Source organism: Carcharodon carcharias, chromosome 4, assembly GCF_017639515.1.
Source record: "Carcharodon carcharias isolate sCarCar2 chromosome 4, sCarCar2.pri, whole genome shotgun sequence".
NCBI lineage: Eukaryota > Metazoa > Chordata > Chondrichthyes > Lamniformes > Lamnidae > Carcharodon > Carcharodon carcharias.
This window is the reverse complement of record NC_054470.1, coordinates 79883588-79909067: the sequence shown is the minus strand read 5'-3', so window position 1 is coordinate 79909067 and position 25480 is coordinate 79883588.

The window sequence follows — 25480 nt, the reverse complement described above, 5'->3', positions numbered from 1 at the left end:
AGCCTCATCCCAACACTACTAGTATTCACCCAATGGTGGGCAGGGGACTCACCATGTGGGAGGCCCAGAAAAAAAAGTAAACCCTTTTGAGGTTTCTTGCAGGCCTCCAAGGGAGATCTCTTGTTCAAAGGCATTCAGTACCTGATCAAGGAACCCAACATCAAGAAGGTGAGTGGGGGTGCTCTTGCTACTGGCCTCATTCCCCACCCTTACCCTGCAGTCACCAATCTGCAATTCCCTTCCTGCCATCACTCACTTGTGCCTGGTTCGATGGCGATTATAGGTCTGAGGTGGACAACCAGCAGCAGTTACCACCACACCAGTGGCACTGCTGATCAATGAAGTGCTTCCAGCCTCCGACTGGCTGGCAGCTCTCAGTGGGTGGAGCTTCCACTCTCAGAATTCCTTGATCCTTGGGAAGACCCGCCACTACCTAGTTAAGTGCCACTTAATTTGGTTGGCCTTCCCGAAAAGAGGCAATGCATTTTAGCAAGGATGTGAAGGCATTTGAGAGGGCACAGAAGAGGTTTATGAGAATGATTCCAGGGATGGGAAACTTCAGTTATGAAGATAAATTGGAGGAGTTGGGATTCTTTTCTTTGAAGAAAAGAAAGATGAGAGAAAATTTGATAATAGTATTCAAAATCATGAGGGATCCGGACAGGGTGCACAGGGGAAAATTGTTCCCATTGGTGGGAGGATAGAGAACCAGAAGGCACAGATTTAAGGTAATTGGTAAAAGAAGCAAAAGCAATAGGAGAGGAAACTTTTTCACAAAGTGAGTGGTTAGGGTCTGAAATGCATTGAGAGAGTGGTGGAAGCAGGTTCAATTGAGGCATTCAAAAGGAAATCAGATGATTATTGGAAGAGAAACAATTGTGCAGGGTTACGGGGAGAGGGCAGGAGAATAACACTAGATTAAAAGCTCATTCGGAAAGCTGGTGCAGATATGATGGGCTGAATGGTCTCCTTCTGTGCTGTAACAATTCTGTAATTATGAGGCCCTCATCACCTCCATTATATGTCACCTTAATTGTGTGAGGGTGGAACATAAGCGAGTCAGTTTAATTAATGATTTGTTGCCCTTCCCAAATGCCCTTGAACTGAATGCTTGCAGAAGGCAATTAAGTGTCAATCACATTGCTAGGGTTTGGAGTCACATGTAGGCCAGACAAGATAAGTACAGCAGATTTCCTTCCCTAAAAGGCATTAGTGAACCGGATGGGTTTGTATGGCAATCAACAATAGTTTCATGGTCACCATTACTGAGACTAGCTTTCAATTTGAGATTATTACTTGAATTCAAATTTCACCCACTGTCGTGGTGGGATTTGAACCCTTGCCTCCAGATCATTAGTCTTGGCTTCTGGATTAGTAGTCCAGTGACATTAACACTACATCACCGTCACCCCCAATTATGGGTTCAAGTTCCATTTTGACTTGATGGCCAAACTCCAGACTGACACTCCAAGGAGGGAGTCCTGCACTGTCGGAGATGCGGTCTTTTAAATCTGATATTAAACAAGTGCTTGTGAAAGCTATTTTGAAGAAGAAGGGGACTAGGACTCAATATTTATCACTCGATCCAAAGCACAAAAGCAGATGATCACCACATTACAATTTGTGGGAACTGCTATGTGCTAACTGGCTGTTGTGTTTCCTACATCACAACGGAGACTACAATTTAAAAGTATCTCTGGCTGTTATGTGCTTTCGGGTGTCCTTAGGAACATTGGAACATAGGAACAGGAGTAGGCCATTCAGCATATTGAGCCTACTCGGCCATTCAATTAGATCTGATCATCTACCTCAACACCTCTTTCCCGCACTATCTGCATAGCCCTTGAAGTCATTAGTCTCCAGAAATTTATTGATTTCTTTCTTGAACATGCTCAATGTTTGAGCTTCCACAACCCTCTGGGGTAGAGAATTCCAAAGATTCATCACCCTCTGAGTGAAGAAATTCCTCCTCATCTCAGTCCTAATCTCAGGATAAGGGGTAGGCCATTTATGTCTCCTGATTTTAGATTCACCAGCCGTCTTATCTGCATCTGCCTTGTCATGCCTTGTAAGAATTTTGTAAGTTTCAATTAGGTCACACTTTATTTTTCGAAGCTCAGAATACAGATCCAGTATCCCCAATCTCTCCTCATAAAACAATCCTGCCATCCCACAGATTAATCTGATGAACCTCCATTGCATTCCCTCTATGGCAAGTATATCCCTCTTTAGATAAGAAAACCAAAGCTTCATGCAGTACTCCAGGTGAGGTCTCACCAAGGCTCTATATAACTGCAGCAAGGCATCTTTACTCCTGTACTCAAATCTTCTCGTGATGGCCAACATATCATTTGCTATCCTAATTGCTTGCTGCATCTGCACATTAACTTTTAGTGACTCATCAATGCTACAAGTAATATCCTCAAAAATCTCAAACAAGTCTGTCAAGCATGATTTCCCTTTCATAAATCAATTTTGACTCTGCCCAATTTTACCATTCTTTTCTAAATGTTGAGCTGTCACATCCTTTATAATAGATTTTAACATTTTTCTGACTACTGACATCAAACTAACAGGTCTGTAGTTCTCCATTCTCCTTCTTAAATAGGGGGGTTACATTTGCTACTTTCCAGTCTGCAGGAACCTTTTCAGAATCTCTAGAATTTTGAAAGATAACCACCATTGCTTCACTGTCTCTGGAGCCACCCCTTTCAACACTCTAGGATGAAGATCATCTGGTCCAGAGGGGTTTATCAACCTTCAGTCCAGTTAACTGTTCATGTACTACCTCTTTACTAATACTAAGTTCTTTTAGTTCCTCAATTTCACAAGTCCCTTGGTTGCCTCGTATTTCTGGGAGATTTTCTGCATTTTCTTCCATGAAGGCAGGTGCAAAGTAACTGTTTAGTTTCTCCCATTTCCTTATTCTCCACTATGAATTCTCTTCTCACCACCTGTAATGGGCCTATATTTCTTTTTATTCATTCACGGGATGTGGACATGCTGGCTAGGCATGCTGGCTAGCTCACTCCAAGTCTCGGGATTCATGTTCACACAAAATCACCCAGAGTCACCCGCTGACACAGATATATGCTTGCACAAACTCTCTCCCTCTCTCTCGCGCATGTGTGCACGCAGACTCTCTCCCTCTCATACGCCTGCACACACACGCTCTCCCTCTCTCGCGTGAGCGTGCACACTGACTCTCCCTTTCTTGTGTGCACGCGCAGACTCTTTCCCTCTGCCGTGTGTGCGTGCACAGACTCTCTCCCTCTCTCGCATGCACACAAACAGATTCTCTCCCTCTCATGCACGTGCACACACAGACACTCCCCCCTCTCTCACGCACATGCACACGCAGACCCACTCCCTCTCACGCGCGTGCACACACAGACCCTCTCCCTCTCTCATGCATGGGCACGCACACACAAACCGTCTCCTTCGCTCGCGCGCACACACAGACCGTCTCCACATCTTGTGTGCATGCACAGACACCGTCTCCTCCTCTCACACGCATGCACATACATCGTCTCCCTCTGTCTCGCACACACACAGACCGTCTCTCTCTCATGCATGCGTGCGCACACACACACAGACTGTCTTCCTCTCTTGCAAGGCACCCACGTGTGCACACACTGTCTTTCTCTCTTGCGCAGACACACACGCACACAGTCCCTCTCTCATGTGCACGTGCACAGACTGTCTCCGTCTCCCTCTTTCACTTGTGTCAGCACACAGACTGTCTTCCTCTCTCTGTGCGTGCATACACAGACTGTCTCCATCTTCTCCCTCTCTTGCACGCCCACGACACACACACACACACACAGTCTCTCTCACACATGTGTGCATGGTCTCTCACACACTGTCTCACGCTGACACACTGTCTCACATTCACACACACACTGGGCAGAATTTTCTGTTTGGCGGGGGGCGCGGAGTGGGATCGGGCGCAGACCCGATCGCTACTCGTGATTGGGTCCGTGCAACCATTTTACACGGGCGGGCCAATTAAGTGTATTTCCCGACTCCAGAGAATAGCGGGTGTTCAGGCAGTGGCAGGCATGTACAGACTGTCGGGTCCAAGGGCGATCTGGCTGTCTGTTTAAAAGAAGGCCTGGCAATCTTTTGTAGGCTGCTCACAATGGCCAGTGCTAGGCAGCAGCAGAGGGGTTCAGGCGAGCAGGCCAGGCTGGAAGGTAGGCCACCGGGGGACCAACGCGCACTTGTTTTTTTGATGACTGCCTTGCTGCCCTCCTCAAGGAGGTGGCAGCAGGGCAGGAGGTGTTGTTCCCCCAGGATGGGAGGAGGCCCCCCACATGATGAAACGTGCCAGGGAGGAGGTGAGCTCCAGCGACGTGATACGACGTACCTTGATCCAGTGTCACAAGCTCTTCAACGATTTGTTGTGCTCTGGGTACAGGGCAAGTACCTTGTTAGCATTGGGCATTTAACCCAGCAAGTAGCCTTACCCTCTGCGGCCCCCCCCCCCCCACCCCCCCCCCCCCCCCCCCCCCCCCCCCAATCTCAGTGTGTGGCTGCATTGAATCATTGTGGACCGTATTCCTTTGCTGGGTGGGCAAGCAGATAATGCCCATGCGGAGGTTAGCCCGAGTGGGTCATAAGGAGATGTGTTTTACCCTGCTGCATATGTTGATCTGAGTCCCACATGACTGGTTTGGGGGCAACCTGGAATAGCTGCACCTAGGCGCAGACTCAGAACTTCAGGATATGTCCAAGTCAGGGTGATGAGATGGTGGAAGGGGAGCTTCAAGGTGGCGAGGCAATGAACCATCTGCTGCCCTCTACGCTGCACGTGCTTGCACCTCCTTGCCGTGGGAGGAAATACAGTGTGGTTCCTAATGTGATGTAGGCAGCATGTGTCCGAGGTGGGGAGCAGACCTAGCATCTTTGTCTGACTGATCAGCTGCAGTGGGGTGAGGAGGCACTGGAGGCCTGATATGTCCCACTCTGGTTGGGGTGGGCCGTGTGTGAGCAGAGTCCACGTGCAATTTGCCCTAATCAATGCCCTTCTCTCTTTTTCAGGAGCAGAATGTGCAGAATGCAGCCGAGTGTGTGAGGACTGGAGGCGGCCAGGCACAGCTTTCCATACTAAGCCGCTTCGAGCAGGAGGCCCTTGATCTGGAGAGGCGCTATGCACCCAGGTCTACTGGTGTTGGTGAGGCTCAGGTGCCATGGCCAGGTATTTATGCCCAACAGTGAGGTCAGCATTGTCCTCCCAACAGCCAAAGCACTGAAGATTGTTAACTTAGTTATTGTTGCAAAATTGCTGGACCATTGGTTATGGAAAGTCGAGCATATAATGAGCCAGGGGGACAGGGATGGACTTTGTCATTGTCTCCACGTTAACTGATCCACTGTCCTTGTTCTTCCCTTCAGCATCATCGGAGCAGGGCCAGGAGGAGGAGCAGCAAGGTGCCCCCTCTCACACCTGAGGGGCATGAAGTCTCATCAGCATCACACCATTTCAGCCAGGCAGGGACCAGTGCAGATACTAGCACCTCGCTGGGAATTAGAACAACGGCTGGGGTTCCGAGGCACAGTGGAGACGGCACTTCACACTCACTGGCAGAGACTGAGAGTGCCCATGGCACCAGCAGTCAGAGGACGGCAGCGGATCAGGCACATGCTCAGTTGGTGCATTATGATAGGCTGTCTGCAATGCAGCAACTACAGGAAATGCGGCCGGTGTGTGTGAGTATCTGGGAGTGATACATGAGACTATGCCTGACTTGGTCTCCGTGGTGGAGGAGTCTATGCGGACGTTCTCCGAAGCAATGAGCCACATGTCCGAGTGCCAAACGTCCTCCATTGAGAGATTGGCGACTCTTGTGGAATGGCTCCTCCAGGAGATCCATCAGGGCTTCCTGGGGATGTGCTCTGACCAGCAGGGCCTCACATCGGCAATGAGCTCAGCTGCTCACTGCCAGTGTGGGAGATGGTGTGGGCATCAAGCTTCCCAGCTTGTTGCCCATCATCCATGGTGAGCAGGGAGGTCCGAAGCGACCTTACGTCAGCACAGCTTCTGCCTGTCGTCTCTACAGGCTTCTGTCAGGGCACTCCAGATGAGGGCGGCAGCTCCTCTGCCCCTCTCCCAGTGATTGTTTCATTCAGTGAGGCTGCAACGCCTGGGGAGATGCCAGCTGCGGAACTGGCAGCTCCCTCCTAGGTGGGCCGAGCACAGGCTCCACGGGTCAGAGGATGACCACCAAGGTCATCAAGGCCAACAGGACAGCAGAGTCAGCAGGCTGTCTCAGATGCCACTCCGAGTGATGGGGCAGCAACAAGACGTAGCACCCATAAACGTAAACATAAGGCATCTTAGGCACACCACAGGTTTCTCACTGGTGCTTATGTGTTGGCCCGAGATGAGGACCTTATTAGTTCTTTTTCATTGTTAACACTATTGTTTTCTCCTTGTGATAAGTTATTTTGCTTCACACATTAAATATGGATGTGTGACCATGGCTGAGGGTGCCTTGTTTCTTCTGCATGGTTGACACGTGTAATGAATGATTTGTTAGACATTCAGCTTTATTTACAAGGCCCTTAGCTAGTGCTGCTGACCTGGCAGATTTTGCACTTAGGTGTCGAGTATCGAGGCGGCAGCCCAGGCTTGTCCTGGTGGTCCATCTGTGTTGTGCTAACTGCAAGTTTGTTGGATTAAAGCATCACGGGTTTCCCTGCCTCCCTGGATTAAGCCCCAGGTCAGCATCTGCCCTCCTCAGCATTCCCCTGTGCATGCTCATCCTTGGACTCAATGCTGGACTCATCGTGTGCAGCCACAGCCACAGCCACTGCGTCTATGTCTTCTTCATCCATTGTGTCCCCCCTTTCCAGTGCAAGATTGTGGAGAGCGCAGCAGGCAATCACTATCACCGAGACATGATCTGGGGGGTACTGGAGTGCGCCCTCTGAGCGGCCCAGGCATCAGAAGCACATCTTGAGAAGACCGATGGTTCGCTCCACCACAGCCCTTGTGGAGGTGTGGCTCCTATTGTAGCGCTGCTCAGCTTCTGTTCTTGGATGGCAGAGAGGCGTCATGAACCACCTTCTGAGGGGATAGCCCTTGTCACCCAGCAGCCATCCATCCAGCCAAGCCGGAGCACTGAAGAGCCCTGACACCTGGGAGTGTCTGAGGATGTATGCATCATGGGAGCTGCCTGGGTACCTTGCACAGACTTGTAGAATCAGCATCCTGTGATCACACACTATCTGCATGTTCATGGAGTGGAAGCCCTTCCTGTTGACGAAGGCACTGGGCTCACCTGCTGGCGCCTTGATGGCCACATGTGTACAGTCTAATGCACCCTGGACGCGGGGGAAACCAGCAATTGCTGTGAAGCCTCTGGCTCACTGTGTCTGGCTTGCCTGGTCCCAATGGAAGTGGATGAATGTCAATGCACGCCTGAACAGAGTTTCTGTAACCTGCTTGACACAAGTGTGGACAGCTGATTGAGAGACACTGCTAAGATCACGTACCACTGGAAGGAGCCAGAGATATAGAAGGGGCAGCTGTGACATTCAGAGCCACTGGCAAGGGGTGTCCGCCCTCACAGTTAGGAGATACCTCAGGCCCAATCATCTGACAGATATAGTTGACTGTCTCCCTTGGCGCTGTATCTTAGAAATATTGAGGTAGCTGCTTCACTGCCTGTATACCCTGGCAGCAGGATAGTGGCGTCTTCTGCAGCCCCTTCCACCTTGAACTACCTCTTGGCCCTGCGTCCCTTGTGCCTACGCCCGTCCTCCCTAAGGTGGCTCCCCTGGAGGCTGAATGTGCACTCCTGGCCTCCTCCCCCTTCAAGCCCTCCCTTCCTCCTCAGAGGAGCTGCCTCCAGTGGACAGTTTAGATCCCATTCCTAGGTCAAGGGAAGGCTTCCTGAAACCTGCAGAGTGTTGACCTGAAGGTCAAGAGTCCAGAAAAAGCAGCTAGTTTGCATTTTGAAGTACTGCAGGTCACATAGGCAAGTTTAAAAAACTTGTTTCCTACCCAGCTGTCCACTACGCCCATGCACCGACCCGAAGATCATACGGGTGCTGAAAAATTGGCGTCAGTTGAAGACTACCGGGCCTTAAGTGGCCCATTAATTAATGGCAGGTGCACATCGGACTTCATTGTGTGCCCACCGAGAGAAATATTGCGATGGCACGCGGTGACTTTGGAACGCTCGCCAATGTCACTGTGCATCAAACGGAAAATTCTGCCCACTGTCTCTCTCTGATACACTGTCTCTCTCTCACACACTGTGTCTCTCTCTCTCACACATGCAAGCTCGCTCTGTCTCTCTCTCTCTCACATACTCTCTCTCACACATATGCACGCTTGCTCTGACTCTCTTACATACGCATGCTCGCTCTGTCTCTTTCTCACACACACGCACGCTTGCTCTGTCTCTCTCTCACACGTTGTCTCTCTCTCTCTCACACACACGCATGTTCGCTCTCTCTCTCACACACACATGCACGCTTACTCTGTCTCTCTCACACACATGCACGCTCACTCTGTCTCTCTCTCACACACATGCACGCTCGCTCTGTCTCTCACACACATGCACGTTCTGTCTCTCACGCACACATGCACGCTCACTCTGTCTCTCTCACACACACATGCATGCTCACTCTGTCTCTCTCTCAGACACACGCACGCTCGCTCTGTCTCTCACACACACATGCAAGCTCGCTCTGTTTCTCTCTCACACACACGCACACTCGCTCTGACTCTCACACACGCACGCACGCTCACTCTGACTCTCAAACACGCACGCACGCTCTGTCTCTCTCACACACGTGCACACTCTCTCTCTCTCATACATATGCACACTTGCTCTGTCTCTCTCTCACATACACGCACGTTCGCTCTGTCTCTCTCTCTCTCCTACACACACGCACGCTTGCTCTGTCTCTCTCTCACGGCACATACACGCTCACTCTGTCTCTCTCTAACACACATGCTCACTCTGTCTCTCCCACACACACATGCACGCTCTCTCTGTCTCTCTCTCACACACATGCACGCTCGCTCTGTCTCCCTCTCACACACACAAATGCATGCTCTGTCTCTCTCACACACATATGCACGCTTGCTCTGTTTATCTCTCACACAGGCACGCTCGCTCTGTCTAACTCTAACACACATGCTCACTCTGTCTCTCCCACACAAACATGCATGCTCGCTCTGTCTCTCTCACGCACATGCACGCTCGCTCTGTCTCTCTCTCACACACAGAAATGCACGCTCTGTCTCTCTCTCACACACACATGCACGCTTGCTCTGTTTCTCTCACACACACGCACGCTCTGTCTCTCTCACACACACACACACTCTGTCTCTCTCACAAACACGCACACTCTGTCTCTCTCACACACATGCACGCTCTGTCTCTCACACACACACACGCTCTGTCTCTCTCACACACACGCACGCTCTGTCTCTCTCTCACACACACGCACATTCTCTCTGTCTCTCATACACATACACACCTGCACGGTCACTCTGTCTCTCTCACACACAGGCACGCTCAGTCTCTCTCACACAGACACGCACGTGCTGTCTCTCTCTCTCACAGACACGCACGCTCTGTCTCTCTCTCACAGACACGCATGCTCAGTCCCTCTCTCACAGACACGCACGCTCAGTCTCTCTCTCAGAGACAGGCAAGCCCTGTCTGTCGCTCACACACATGCACACTCTGTCTCTCTCTCTCACACAGAGGCAGGCTCTGTCTCTCCCCCTCACACACACACACGGGCATGCTCTGTGTCTCATACATACGCATGCTCTGTCTGTCTCTCTCTCACACACGCAGGCTCACTTTGTCTCTCTCACACACATGCACGCTCTGTCTCTCTCCCTCACACACGCGGGCATGCTCTGTCTCTCTCTCTCTCACACATATACACGCATGCTCTGTCTTTCTCTCTCTCACACATATACACGAACGCTCTGTCTCTCTCTCACACACACACAAGCACGCTCTGTCTCTCTCTCACATACACACATGCAGGCTCTGTCTCTCTCACACAAACACACACACGCACGCTCTGTCTCTCTCTCTCTCACACACATACACAAGCAGGCTCTGTCTCTCTCTCTCACACACACACACACGCACGCTCTGTCTCTCTCTCTCACACACATACACACGCAGGCTCTGTCTCTCTCACACACACACACCCGCACGCTCTGTCTTTCTCTCTCACACACACACACAAACGCTCTGTCTCTCTCTCACACACACACATGCAGGCTCTGTCTCTCTCTCACACACACACACACACGCACGCTCTGTCTCTCTCTCTCACACACATACACACGCAGGCTCTGTCTCTCTCTCACACACACACACACGCTCTGTCTCTCTCTCACACACACACACGCACGCTCTGGTCTCTCTCTCTCTCACAGACATGCACGCTCTGTCTGTCTCTCACAGACACGCACGCTCAGTCTCTCTCTCACAGACACGCACGCTCTGTCTGTCTCTCACAGACACGCACGCTCAGTCTCTCTCTCACAGACTTGCATGCCCTGTCTGTCTCTCACACACATGCACGCTCTGTCTCTCTCTCTCACACACAGGCATGATCTGTGTCTCTCTCTCACACACAGGCACGCTCTGTCTCTCTCTATCACACACAGGCACGCTCTGTCTCTCTCTCTCTCACACACACACGTGCGCATGCTCTGTGTCTCATGCATATGCATGCTCTGCCTGTCTCTCTCTCCCACATGCAGGCTCACTTTGTCTCTCTCACACACTCGCACGCTTTGTCTCTCTCTCTCACACACGCGGGCATGCTCTGTCTCTCACTCTCTCACACATATACGCGCACGCTCTGTCTCTCTCTCTCTCTCACACATAAACACGCACGCTCTGTCTCTCTCTCACCAAACACACAAGCATGCTCTGTCTCTCACACACACACACGCATGCTCTGTCTCTCTCTCACACACACACACCTGCACGCTCTGTCTTTCTCTCACACACACCCACACACACGCTCTGTCTCTCTCTCACGCACACATGTACGCTTGCTCTGTTTCTCTCACACACACGCACGCTCTGTCTCTCTCTCACACACACGCGCGCTCTGTCTCTCTCACACACACGCACGCTCTGTCTCTCTCACAAACACGCACACTCTGTCTCTCTCACACACATGCACGCTCTGTCTCTCACACACACGCATGCTCTGTCTCTCTCACACACACACACACGCTCTGTCTCTCTCTCACACACACGCACATTCTCTCTGTCTCTCATACACATACACACATGCACGCTCTGGTCTTTGTCTCTCACAGACACGCATGATCAGTCTCTCTCTCACAGACACGCACGCTCAGTCTATCTCTCACAGACACGCACGCTCAGTCTCTCTCTCACAGACATGCACGCCCTGTCTGCCTCTCACACACATGCACGATCTGTCTCTCTCTCTCACACACAGGCACGATCTGTCTCTCTCTCTCACACACAGGCACGCTCTGTCTCTCTCTATCGCACAGGCACGCTCTGTCTCTCTCTCTCACACACACACACACGCATGCTCTGGTCTTTGTCTCTCACAGACACGCATGATCAGTCTCTCTCTCACAGACACGCACGCTCAGTCTCTCTCTCACAGACATGCACGCTCAGTCTCTCACAGACATGCATGCCCTGTCTGTCTCTCACACACATGCACGCTCTGTCTCTCTCTCTCACACACAGGCATGATCTGTCTCTCTCTCTCACACACAGGCACGCTCTGTGTCTCTCTATCACACACAGGCACGCAGTGTCTCTCTCTCTCACACACACACGCGCATGCTCTTTCTCTCATACATACGCATGCTCTGTCTGTCTCTGTCTTACATACATACACACGCTCTGTCACTCTCTCTCTCACAGACACGCACGCTCTGTCTCACTCTCACCGACATGCATGCTCTGTCTCTCTCTCACAGACACGCACGCTCTGTCTGTCTCTCACAGACACGCACGCTCTCTCTCTCTCACAGACACGCACGCTCTGTTTCTCTCTCACAGACACGCACGCTCTGTATCTCTCTCACAGACGCGCACGCGCTATCTCTCTCTCACAGACACGCACGCTCTGTCTCTCTCTCACATACATGCATGCTCTGTCTCTCTCACAAAGACATGCACGCGCTGTCTCTCTGTATCACAGACATGCACGCTCTTTCTCTCTCTCACAGAGACACACGCTCAGTCCCTCTCTCACAGAGACACATGCTCAGTCTCTCTCTCACAGACAGGCACGCCCAGTCTGTCGCTCACACACATGCACGCTCTGTCTCTCTCTCTCACACACATGCACGCTCCGTCTCTCTCTCTCACACACAGTTTCGATCTGTCTCTCTCTCTCACACACATGCACGCTCTGTCTCTCTCTCTCACGCACAGGCACGATCTGTGTCTCTCTCTCACACACAGCCAGGCTCTGTCTCTCTCTCTCACACACACACGCGCATGCTCTGTCTCTCATACATACACATGCTCTGTCTATCTCTCTCTCACACACAAACACACACGCTCTGTCTCTCTCTTTCACACAGACACGCACGCTCTGTCTCTCTCTCACCGACATGCCCGCTCTGACTCTCTCTCACACACATGCACGCTCTGTCTCTCTCTCTCTCACAGACACAAATGCTTTGTCTCTCTCTCACAGACACGCACGCTCAGTCCCTCTCTCACAGACACGCACGCTCAGTCTCTCTCTCAGAGACAGGCACGCCCTGTCTGTTGCTCACACACATGCACACTCTGTCTCTCTCTCTCACACAGAGGCAGGCTCTGTCTCTCCCCCTCACACACACACACGGGCATGCTCTGTGTCTCATACATACGCATGCTCTGTCTGTCTCTCTCTCACGCACGCAGGCTCACTTAGTCTCTCTCACAGACACGCACGCTCTGTCTGTCTCTCACAGACACGCACGCTCAGTCTCTCTCTCACAGACACGCACGCTCAGTCTCTCTCTCACAGACATGCACGCCCTGTCTGCCTCTCACACACATGCACGCTCTGTCTCTCTCTCTCACACACAGGCACGATCTGTCTCTCTCTCTCACACACAGGCACGCTCTGTCTCTCTCTACGCACACAGGCACGCTCTGTCTCTCTCTCTCACACACACACACGCGCATGCTCTGTGTCTCATACATACGCATGCTCTGCCTGTCTCTCTCTCCCACATGCAGGCTCACTTTGTCTCTCTCACACACACACACGCTCTGTCTCTCTCTCTCACACACGCGGGCATGCTCTGTCTCTCACTCTCTCACACATATACACGCACGCTCTGTCTCTCTCTCTCTCACACATAAACACGCACGCTCAGTCTCTCTCTCACCAAACACACAAGCATGCTCTCTCTCTCACACACACACACACAGGCTCTGTCTCTCCCTCACACACACACACCCGCACACTCTGTCTTTCTCTCTCACACACACACACAAATGCTCTGTCTCTCTCTCACACACACACACACGCACGCTCTGGTCTTTGTCTCTCACAGACACGCATGATCAGTCTCTCTCTCACAGAAACGCACGCTCAGTCTCTCTCTCACAGACATGCACGCTCAGTCTCTCTCTCACAGACATGCATGCCCTGTCTGTCTCTCACACACATGCACGCTCTGTCTCTCTCTCTCACACACAGGCATGATCTGTCTCTCTCTATCACACACAGGCACGCTCTGTCTCTCTCTCTCACACAAACACACGCGCATGCTCTGTGTCTCATACATGCGCATCCTCTGCCTGTCTGTCTCTCCCACATGCAGGCTCACTTTTTCTCTCTCACACACACACATGCTCTGTCTCTCTCTCTCTCACACACACACACGCAGGCTCTGTCTCTCTCTCACACACACACACACGCATGCTCTGTCTCTCTCTCACACACACACACCCGCACTCTCTGTCTTTCTCTCTCACACACACACACACGCACGCTCTGGTCTTTGTCTCTCACAGACACGCATGATCAGTCTCTCTCTCACAGACACGCACGCTCAGTCTCTCTCTCACAGACACACACGCTCAGTCTCTCTCTCACAGACATGCACGCCCTGTCTGCCTCTCACACACAGGCACGATCTGTCTCTCTCTCTCTCACACAGCCACGCTCTGTCTCTCTCTATCGCACACAGGCACGCTCTGTCTCTTTCTCACACACACACACGCGCATGCTCTGTGTCTCATACATACGCATGCTCTCCCTGTCTCTCTCTCCCACATGCAGGCTCACTTTGTCTCTCTCACACACATGCACGCTCTGTCTCTCTCTCTCACACACGCAGGCATGCTCTGTCTCTCACTCTCTCACACATATACACGCACGCTCTGTCTCTCTCTCTCTCACACATAAACACGCACGCTCAGTCTCTCTCTCACCAAACACACAAGCATGCTCTGTCTCTCTCTCACACACACACAGGCTCTGTCTCTCTCTCACACACACACACGCGCATGCTCTGTGTCTCATACATACGCATGCTCTGCCTGTCTCTCTCTCCCACATGCAGGCTCACTTTGTCTCTCTCACACACACGCACGCTCTGTCTCTCACTCTCACACACGCGAGCATGCTCTGTCTCTCACTCTCTCACACATAAACACGCACGCTCTGTCTCTCTCTCTCTAACACATAAACACGCACTCTCAGTCTCTCTCTCACCAAACACACAAGCATGCTCTGTCTCTCTCTCACACACACACACACAGAGGCTCCGTCTCTCTCTCACACACACTCACGCATGCTCTGTCTCCCTCTCACACACACACACACCCGCACGCTCTGTCTTTCTCTCTCACACACACACACAATCGCTCTGTCTCTCTCTCACACACACACATGCAGGCTCTGTCTCTCTCTCTCACACACACAAACACACGCACGCTCTGTCTCTCTCTCTCACACACCTACACACGCAGGCTCTGTCTCTCTCTCACACACACACACACACACACACACACACACACGCTCTGTCTCTCTCTCTCACACACACACGCACGCTCTGGTCTCTCTCTCTCACAGACATGCACGCTCTGTCTGTCTCACAGACACGCACGCTCAGTCTCTCTCTCACAGACACGCACGCTCTGTCTCTCTCTCACAGACACGCACGCTCAGTGTCTCTCTCACAGACATGCACGCCCTGTCTGTCTCACACACATGCATGCTCTGTCTCTCTCTCTCACACACAGGCACGATCTGTGTCTCTCTCTCACACACAGGCACGCTCTGTCTCTCTCTATCACACACAGGCACGCTCTGTCTCTCTCTCTCACACACACACACGCGCATGCTCTGTGTCTCATACATACGCATGCTCTGCCTGTCTCTCTCGCCCACATGCAGGCTCACTTTGTATCTCTCACACACACGCACGCTCTGTCTCTCTCTCTCTCACACACGCGGGCATGCTCTGTCTCTCACTCTCTCACACATATACGCGCACGCTCTGTCTCTCTCTCTCTCACACATAAACACGCACGCTCTGTCTCTCTCTCACCAAACACACAAGCATGCTCTGTCTCTCACACACACACATGCATGCTCTGTCTCTCTCTCACACACACCCGCACGCTCTGTCTTTCTCTCTCACACACCCACACACACGCTCTGTCTCTCTCTCACACACACACACACGCACGCTCTGGTCTTTGTCTCTCACAGACAGGCATGATCAGTCTCTCTCTCACAGACACGCACGCTCAGTCTCTCTATCACAGACACACACGCTCAGTCTCTCTCTCACAGACATGCACGCCCTGTCTGCCTCTCACACACAGGCACGATCTGTCTCTCTCTCTCTCACACAGCCACGCTCTGTCTCTCTCTATCGCACACAGGCACGCTCTGTCTCTTTCTCACACACACACACGCGCATGCTCTGTGTCTCATACATACGCATGCTCTCCCTGTCTCTCTCTCCCACATGCAGGCTCACTTTGTCTCTCTCACACACATGCACGCTCTGTCTCTCTCTCTCACACACGCAGGCATGCTCTGTCTCTCACTCTCTCACACATATACACGCACGCTCTGTCTCTCTCTCTCTCACACATAAACACGCACGCTCAGTCTCTCTCTCACCAAACACACAAGCATGCTCTGTCTCTCTCTCACACACACACAGGCTCTGTCTCTCTCTCACACACACACACGCGCATGCTCTGTGTCTCATACATACGCATGCTCTGCCTGTCTCTCTCTCCCACATGCAGGCTCACTTTGTCTCTCTCACACACACGCACGCTCTGTCTCTCACTCTCACACATGCGAGCATGCTCTGTCTCTCACTCTCTCACACATAAACACGCACGCTCTGTCTCTCACTCTCTAACACATAAACACGCACTCTCAGTCTCTCTCTCACCAAACACACAAGCATGCTCTGTCTCTCTCTCACACACACACACACAGAGGCTCCGTCTCTCTCTCACACACACTCACGCATGCTCTGTCTCCCTCTCACACACACACACACCCGCACGCTCTGTCTTTCTCTCTCACACACACACACAATCGCTCTGTCTCTCTCTCACACACACACATGCAGGCTCTGTCTCTCTCTCTCACACACACAAACACACGCACGCTCTGTCTCTCTCTCTCACACACCTACACACGCAGGCTCTGTCTCTCTCTCACACACACACACACACACACACACACACACACACGCTCTGTCTCTCTCTCTCACACACACACGCACGCTCTGGTCTCTCTCTCTCACAGACATGCACGCTCTGTCTGTCTCACAGACACGCACGCTCAGTCTCTCTCTCACAGACACGCACGCTCTGTCTCTCTCTCACAGACACGCACGCTCAGTGTCTCTCTCACAGACATGCACGCCCTGTCTGTCTCACACACATGCATGCTCTGTCTCTCTCTCTCACACACAGGCACGATCTGTGTCTCTCTCTCACACACAGGCACGCTCTGTCTCTCTCTATCACACACAGGCACGCTCTGTCTCTCTCTCTCACACACACACACGCGCATGCTCTGTGTCTCATACATACGCATGCTCTGCCTGTCTCTCTCGCCCACATGCAGGCTCACTTTGTATCTCTCACACACACGCACGCTCTGTCTCTCTCTCTCTCGCACACGCGGGCATGCTCTGTCTCTCACTCTCTCACACATATACGCGCACGCTCTGTCTCTCTCTCTCTCACACATAAACACGCACGCTCTGTCTCTCTCTCACCAAACACACAAGCATGCTCTGTCTCTCACACACACACATGCATGCTCTGTCTCTCTCTCACACACACACACCCGCACGCTCTGTCTTTCTCTCTCACACACCCACACACACGCTCTGTCTCTCTCTCACACACACACACACGCACGCTCTGGTCTTTGTCTCTCACAGACAGGCATGATCAGTCTCTCTCTCACAGACACGCACGCTCAGTCTCTCTATCACACACAGGCACGCTCTGTCTCTCTCTCTCACACACACACACGCGCATGCTCTGTGTCTCATACATACGCATGCTCTGCCTGTCTCTCTCGCCCACATGCAGGCTCACTTTGTATCTCTCACACACACGCACGCTCTGTCTCTCTCTCTCTCACACACGCGGGCATGCTCTGTCTCTCACTCTCTCACACATATACGCGCACGCTCTGTCTCTCTCTCTCTCACACATAAACACGCACGCTCTGTCTCTCTCTCACCAAACACACAAGCATGCTCTGTCTCTCACACACACACATGCATGCTCTGTCTCTCTCTCACACACACCCGCACGCTCTGTCTTTCTCTCTCACACACCCACACACACGCTCTGTCTCTCTCTCACACACACACACACGCACGCTCTGGTCTTTGTCTCTCACAGACAGGCATGATCAGTCTCTCTCTCACAGACACGCACGCTCAGTCTCTCTATCACAGACACACACGCTCAGTCTCTCTCTCACAGACATGCACGCCCTGTCTGCCTCTCACACACAGGCACGATCTGTCTCTCTCTCTCTCACACAGCCACGCTCTGTCTCTCTCTATCGCACACAGGCACGCTCTGTCTCTTTCTCACACACACACACGCGCATGCTCTGTGTCTCATACATACGCATGCTCTCCCTGTCTCTCTCTCCCACATGCAGGCTCACTTTGTCTCTCTCACACACATGCACGCTCTGTCTCTCTCTCTCACACACGCAGGCATGCTCTGTCTCTCACTCTCTCACACATATACACGCACGCTCTGTCTCTCTCTCTCTCACACATAAACACGCACGCTCAGTCTCTCTCTCACCAAACACACAAGCATGCTCTGTCTCTCTCTCACACACACACAGGCTCTGTCTCTCTCTCACACACACACACGCGCATGCTCTGTGTCTCATACATACGCATGCTCTGCCTGTCTCTCTCTCCCACATGCAGGCTCACTTTGTCTCTCTCACACACACGCACGCTCTGTCTCTCACTCTCACACACGCGAGCATGCTCTGTCTCTCACTCTCTCACACATAAACACGCACGCTCTGTCTCTCACTCTCTAACACATAAACACGCACTCTCAGTCTCTCTCTCACCAAACACACAAGCATGCTCTGTCTCTCTCTCACACACACACACACAGAGGCTCCGTCTCTCTCTCACACACACTCACGCATGCTCTGTCTCCCTCTCACACACACACACACCCGCACGCTCTGTCTTTCTCTCTCACACACACACACAATCGCTCTGTCTCTCTCTCACACACACACATGCAGGCTCTGTCTCTCTCTCTCACACACACAAACACACGCAAGCTCTGTCTCTCTCTCTCACACACCTACACACGCAGGCTCTGTCTCTCTCTCACACACACACACACACACACACACACACACACGCTCTGTCTCTCTCTCTCACACACACACGCACGCTCTGGTCTCTCTCTCTCACAGACATGCACGCTCTGTCTGTCTCACAGACACGCACGCTCAGTCTCTCTCTCACAGACACGCACGCTCTGTCTCTCTCTCACAGACACGCACGCTCAGTGTCTCTCTCACAGACATGCACGCCCTGTCTGTCTCACACACATGCATGCTCTGTCTCTCTCTCTCACACACAGGCACGATCTGTGTCTCTCTCTCACACACAGGCACGCTCTGTCTCTCTCTATCACACACAGGCACGCTCTGTCTCTCTCTCTCACACACACACACGCGCATGCTCTGTGTCTCATACATACGCATGCTCTGCCTGTCTCTCTCGCCCACATGCAGGCTCACTTTGTATCTCTCACACACACGCACGCTCTGTCTCTCTCTCTCTCGCACACGCGGGCATGCTCTGTCTCTCACTCTCTCACACATATACGCGCACGCTCTGTCTCTCTCTCTCTCTCACACATAAACACGCACGCTCTGTCTCTCTCTCACCAAACACACAAGCATGCTCTGTCTCTCACACACACACATGCATGCTCTGTCTCTCTCTCACACACACACACCCGCACGCTCTGTCTTTCTCTCTCACACACCCACACACACGCTCTGTCTCTCTCTCACACACACACACACGCACGCTCTGGTCTTTGTCTCTCACAGACAGGCATGATCAGTCTCTCTCTCACAGACACGCACGCTCAGTCTCTCTATCACACACAGGCACGCTCTGTCTCTCTCTCTCACACACACACACGCGCATGCTCTGTCTCTCATACATAAGCATGCTCTGCCTGTCTCTCTCTCCCACATGCAGGCTCACTTTGTCTCTCTCACACACACACACGCTCTGTCTCTCTCTCTCACACGCGCGGGCATGCTCTGTCTCTCACTCTCTCACACATAAACACGCACGCTCTGTCTCTCTCTCACCAAACACACAAGCATGCTCTGTCTCTCACACACACACACGCATGCTCTGTCTCTCTCTCACACACACACACACAGGCTCTGTCTCTCTCTCACACACACACATGCATGCTCTGTCTCTCTCTCGCACACACACACCCGCACGCTCTGTCTTTCTCTCTCACACACACACAAATTCTCTGTCTCTCTCTCACACACACACACACGCACGCTCTGGTCTTTGTCTCTCACAGACACGCATGATCAGTCTCTCTCTCACAGACATGCACGCTCAGTCTCTCTCTCACAGACACGCACGCTCAGTCTCTCTCTCACACACATGCACGCTCTGTCTCTCTCTCTCACACACAGGCACGATCTGTCTATCTCTATCACACACAGGCGCGCTGTGTCTCTCTCTCTCACACACACACACGCACATGCTCTTTCTCTCATACATAAGCATGCTCTTTCTGTCTCTGTCTTACATACATACGCACGATCTGTCACTCTCTCTCTCACAGACACGCACGCTCTGTCTCTCTCTCACAGACACGCACGCTCTGTCTCTCTCTCACAGACACGCACGCTCAGTCCCTCTCTCACAGACACACATGCTCAGTCTCTCTCTCACAGACAGGCACGCTCTGTCTCTCTCTCACCGACATGCATGCTCTGTCTCTCTCTCACAGACACGCACGCTCTGTCTCTCTCTCACAGACACGCACACTCTGTCTCTCTCTCACAGACACGCACGCTCTGTATCTCTCTCACAGACACGCACGCGCTCTCTCTCTCTCACAGACACGCACGCTCTGTCTCTCTCTCACATACATGCGTGCTCTGTCTCTCTCACAAAGACACGCACGCGCTGTCTCTCTCTATCACAGACATGCACGCTCTTTCTCTCTCTCACAGACACACACGCTCAGTCTCTCTCTCACAGACAGGCACGCCCTGTCTGTCGCTCACACACAGTCTCGATCTGTCTCTCTCTCTCACACACATGCACGCTCTGTCTCTCTCTCTCACGCACAGGCACGATCTGTGTCTCTCTCTCACACACAGCCAGGCTCTGTCTCTCTCTCTCACACACACACACACGTATGCTCTGTCTCTCATACATACACATGCTCTGTCTCTCTCTTTCACACAGACACGCACGCTCTGTCTCTCTCTCACCGACATGCATGCTCTGACTCTCTCTCACTCACATGCACGCTCTGTCTCTCTCTCTCACAGACACATATGCTTTGTCTCTCTCTCACAGACACGCTCGCTCTGTCTCTCTCTCACACACACGCACGCTCTGTCTCTCTCTGACAGACACGCAGGCTCAGTCGCTCTCTCATGGACAAACACGCACAGTCTCTCTCACAGACACGCACGCTCAGTCTCTCTCACACAGAAACGCACGCTCAGTCTCTCTCTCTCACAGACATGCACGCCCCGTCTGTCTCTCACACACAGGCACGCTCTGTCTCTCTCTATCACACACAGGCACGCTCTGTCTCTCTCTCTCACACACATATACACGCATGCTCTGTCTCTCTCTCTTTCAGACATAAACACGCATGCTCAGTCTCTCTCTTACCAAACACACAAACATGCTCTGTCTCTCTCTCACACACACACACACAGGCTCTGTCTCTCTCTCACACACACACACGCATGCTCTGTCTCTCTCTCACACACACACACCCACACGCTCTGTCTTTCTCTCTCTCACACACACACACAAACGCTCTGTCTCTCTCTCTCACACACACACATGCAGGCTCTGTCTCTTACACACACACACATGCACGCTCTGTCTCTCTCTCTCACACACATACACACGCAGGCTCTGTCTCTCTCTCACCGACATGCATGCTCTGACTCTCTCTCAAACACATGCATGCTCTGTCTCTCTCTCTCCCAGGCACGCACGGTCTGTCTCTCTCTCACACACGCGCATGCTCTGTCTCTCTCTGAAAGACACGCACGCTCTGTATCTCTCTCACAGACACGCACGCGCTATCTCTCTCTAACATACATGCGCGCTCTGTCTCTCTCACAAAGACATGCACGCGCTGTCTCTCTCTATCACAGAAATGCACGCTCTGTCTCTCTCTCTCACCCACATGAACACTCTGTCTCTCTCTCTCACACACAGGCAAGCTCTGTCTCTCTTTATCACACACAGGCACGCTCTGTCTCTCTCTCACACACACACGCGCATGCTCTGTCACTCATAAATACCCATACTCTGTCTGTCTCTCTCACACACAAACATGCCCGCTTTGTCGCTCTCTCTCACACAGACACGCATGCTCTGTCTCTCTCTCACGGACATGCATGCTCTGGCACTCTCTCACACACATGCACGCTCTGTCTCTCTCTCTCTCACAGACACGCACGCTTTGTCTCTCTCTCACAGACACACATGCTCTGTCTCTCTCTCACATACATGCACGCTCTGTCTCTCTCTCATGGACACGCACGCTCAGTCGCTCTCTCATGGACAAGCACTCTCAGTCTCTCCCACAGACACGCACGCTCAGTCTCTCTCTAACAGACACACATGCTCTGTCTATCTCTCACAGGCACGCACACTCTGTCTCTCTCTATCACAGAAACACACACTCAGTCTCTGACAGACATGCACGTGCTGTCTCTCTCCCACAGACAAGCATGCTCAGTCTCTCTCAAACAGACACACATGCTCTGTCTATCTCTCACAGACACGCACAGTCTGTCTCTCTCTATCACAGAAACACACGCTCAGTCTCTGACAGACATGCATGCCCTGTCTGTCTCTCACACACATGCACGCTCTGTCTCTCTCTCTCACACACAGGCACGATCTGTCTCTCTCTCTCACACACAGGCACGCGCATGCTCTGTGTCTCATACATACGCACACTCTGTCACTCTCTCTCTCACAGACATGCATGCTCTGTCTCTCTCTCACCGACATGGACGCTCTGTCTCTCTCTCACAGCCACGCACGCTCTGTCTCTCTCTCTCACACACACGCACGCTCTGTCTCTCTCTCACAGACACGCACGCTCTGTCTCTCTCTCACAAACACGCACGCTCAGTCGCTCTCTCACAGACATGCACGCCCTGTATCTCTCACACACATTCACGCTCTGTCTCTCTCTCTCACACACAGGCACGGTCTCTCTCTCTCTATCACACACAGGCACGCTCTGTCTCTCTCTCTCACACACACACACGCGCATGCTCTGTGTCTCATACATACGCACACTCTGTCACTCTCTCTCTCACAGACATGCAAGCTCTGTCTCTCTCTCACCGACATGCACGCTTTGTCTCTCTCTCACAGACACGCACGCTCTGTCTCTCTCTCACAGACACGCATGCTCTGTCTCTCTCTCACAGACACGCACGCTCCGTCTCTCTCTCACAGACACACATGCTCAGTCTCTCTCTCACAGACAGGCACGCTCTGTCTCTCTCTCACCGACATGCATGCTCTGTCTCTCTCTCTCACAGACACGCACGCTCTGTCTCTCTCTCACAGACACGCACACTCTGTCTCTCTCTCACAGACACGCACGCTCTGTATCTCTCTCACAGACACGCACGCTCAGTCTCTCTCTCACAGACACGCACGCTCTGTCTCTCTCTCACATACATGCGTGCTCTGTCTCTCTCACAAAGACACGCACACGCTGTCTCTCTCTATCACAGACATGCACGCTCTTTCTCTCTCTCACAGACACACACGCTCAGTCTCTCTCTCACAGACAGGCACGCCCTGTCTGTCGCTCACACACATGCACGCTCTGTCTCTCTCTCTCACACACATGCATGCTCTGTCTCTCTCTCTCACACACAGTCTCGATCTGTCTCTCTCTCTCACACACATGCACGCTCTGTCTCTCTCTCTCACGCACAGGCACGATCTGTGTCTCTCTCTCACACACAGCCAGGCTCTGTCTCTCTCTCTCACACACAGTCTCGATCTGGCTCTCTCTCTCACACACATGCACGCTCTGTCTCTCTCTCTCACGCACAGGCACGATCTGTGTCTCTCTCTCACACACAGCCAGGCTCTGTCTCTCTCTCTCACACACACACGCGTATGCTCTGTCTCTCATACATACACATGCTCTGTCTCTCTCTTTCACACAGACACGCTCGCTCTGTCTCTCTCTCACACACACGCACGCTCTGTCTCTCTCTGACAGACACGCAGGCTCAGTCGCTCTCTCATGGACAAACACGCTCAGTCTCTCTCACAGACACGCACGCTCAGTCTCTCTCACACAGAAACGCACGCTCAGTCTCTCTCTCTCACAGACATGCACGCCCCGTCTGTCTCTCACACACAGGCACGCTCTGTCTCTCTCTATCACACACAGGCACGCTCTGTCTCTCTCTCTCACACACATATACACGCACGCTCTGTCTCTCTCTCTCTCACACATAAACACGCATGCTCAGTCTCTCTCTTACCAAACACACAAACATGCTCTGTCTCTCTCTCACACACACACACACAGGCTCTGTCTCCATCTCACACACACACACGCATGCTCTGTCTCTCTCTCACACACACACACCCACACGCTCTGTCTTTCTCTCTCTCACACACACACACAAACGCTCTGTCTCTCTCTCACACAAATACACACGCAGGCTCTGTCTCTCTCTCACCGACATGCATGCTCTGACTCTCTCTCAAACACATGCATGCTCTGTCTCTCTCTCTCCCAGGCACGCACGGTCTGTCTCTCTCTCACACACACGCATGCTCTGTCTCTCTCTGAAAGACACGCACGCTCTGTATCTCTCTCACAGACACGCACGCGCTATCTCTCTCTCACATACATGCGCGCTCTGTCTCTCTCACAAAGACATGCACGCGCTGTCTCTCTCTATCACAGAAATGCACGCTCTGTCTCTCTCTCTCACCCACATGAACACTCTGTCTCTCTCTCTCACACACAGGCAAGCTCTGTCTCTCTTTATCACACACAGGCACGCTCTGTCTCTCTCTCACACACACACGCGCATGCTCTGTCACTCATAAATACCCATACTCTGTCTGTCTCTCTCACACACAATCATGCCCGCTTTGTCGCTCTCTCTCACACAGACACGCACGCTCTGTCTCTCTCTCACGGACATGCATGCTCTGGCACTCTCTCACACACATGCACGCTCTGTCTCTCTCTCTCTCACAGACACGCACGCTTTGTCTCTCTCTCACAGACACACATGCTCTGTCTCTCTCTCACATACATGCACGCTCTGTCTCTCTCTCATGGACACGCACGCTCAGTCGCTCTCTCATGGACAAGCACTCTCAGTCTCTCCCACAGACACGCACGCTCAGTCTCTCTCTAACAGACACACATGCTCTGTCTATCTCTCACAGGCATGCACACTCTGTCTCTCTCTATCACAGAAACACACACTCAGTCTCTGACAGACATGCACGTGCTGTCTCTCTCCCACAGACAAGCACGCTCAGTCTCTCTCAAACAGACACACATGCTCTGTCTATCTCTCACAGACACGCACAGTCTGTCTCTCTCTATCACAGAAACACACGCTCAGTCTCTGACAGACATGCATGCCCTGTCTGTCTCTCACACACATGCAC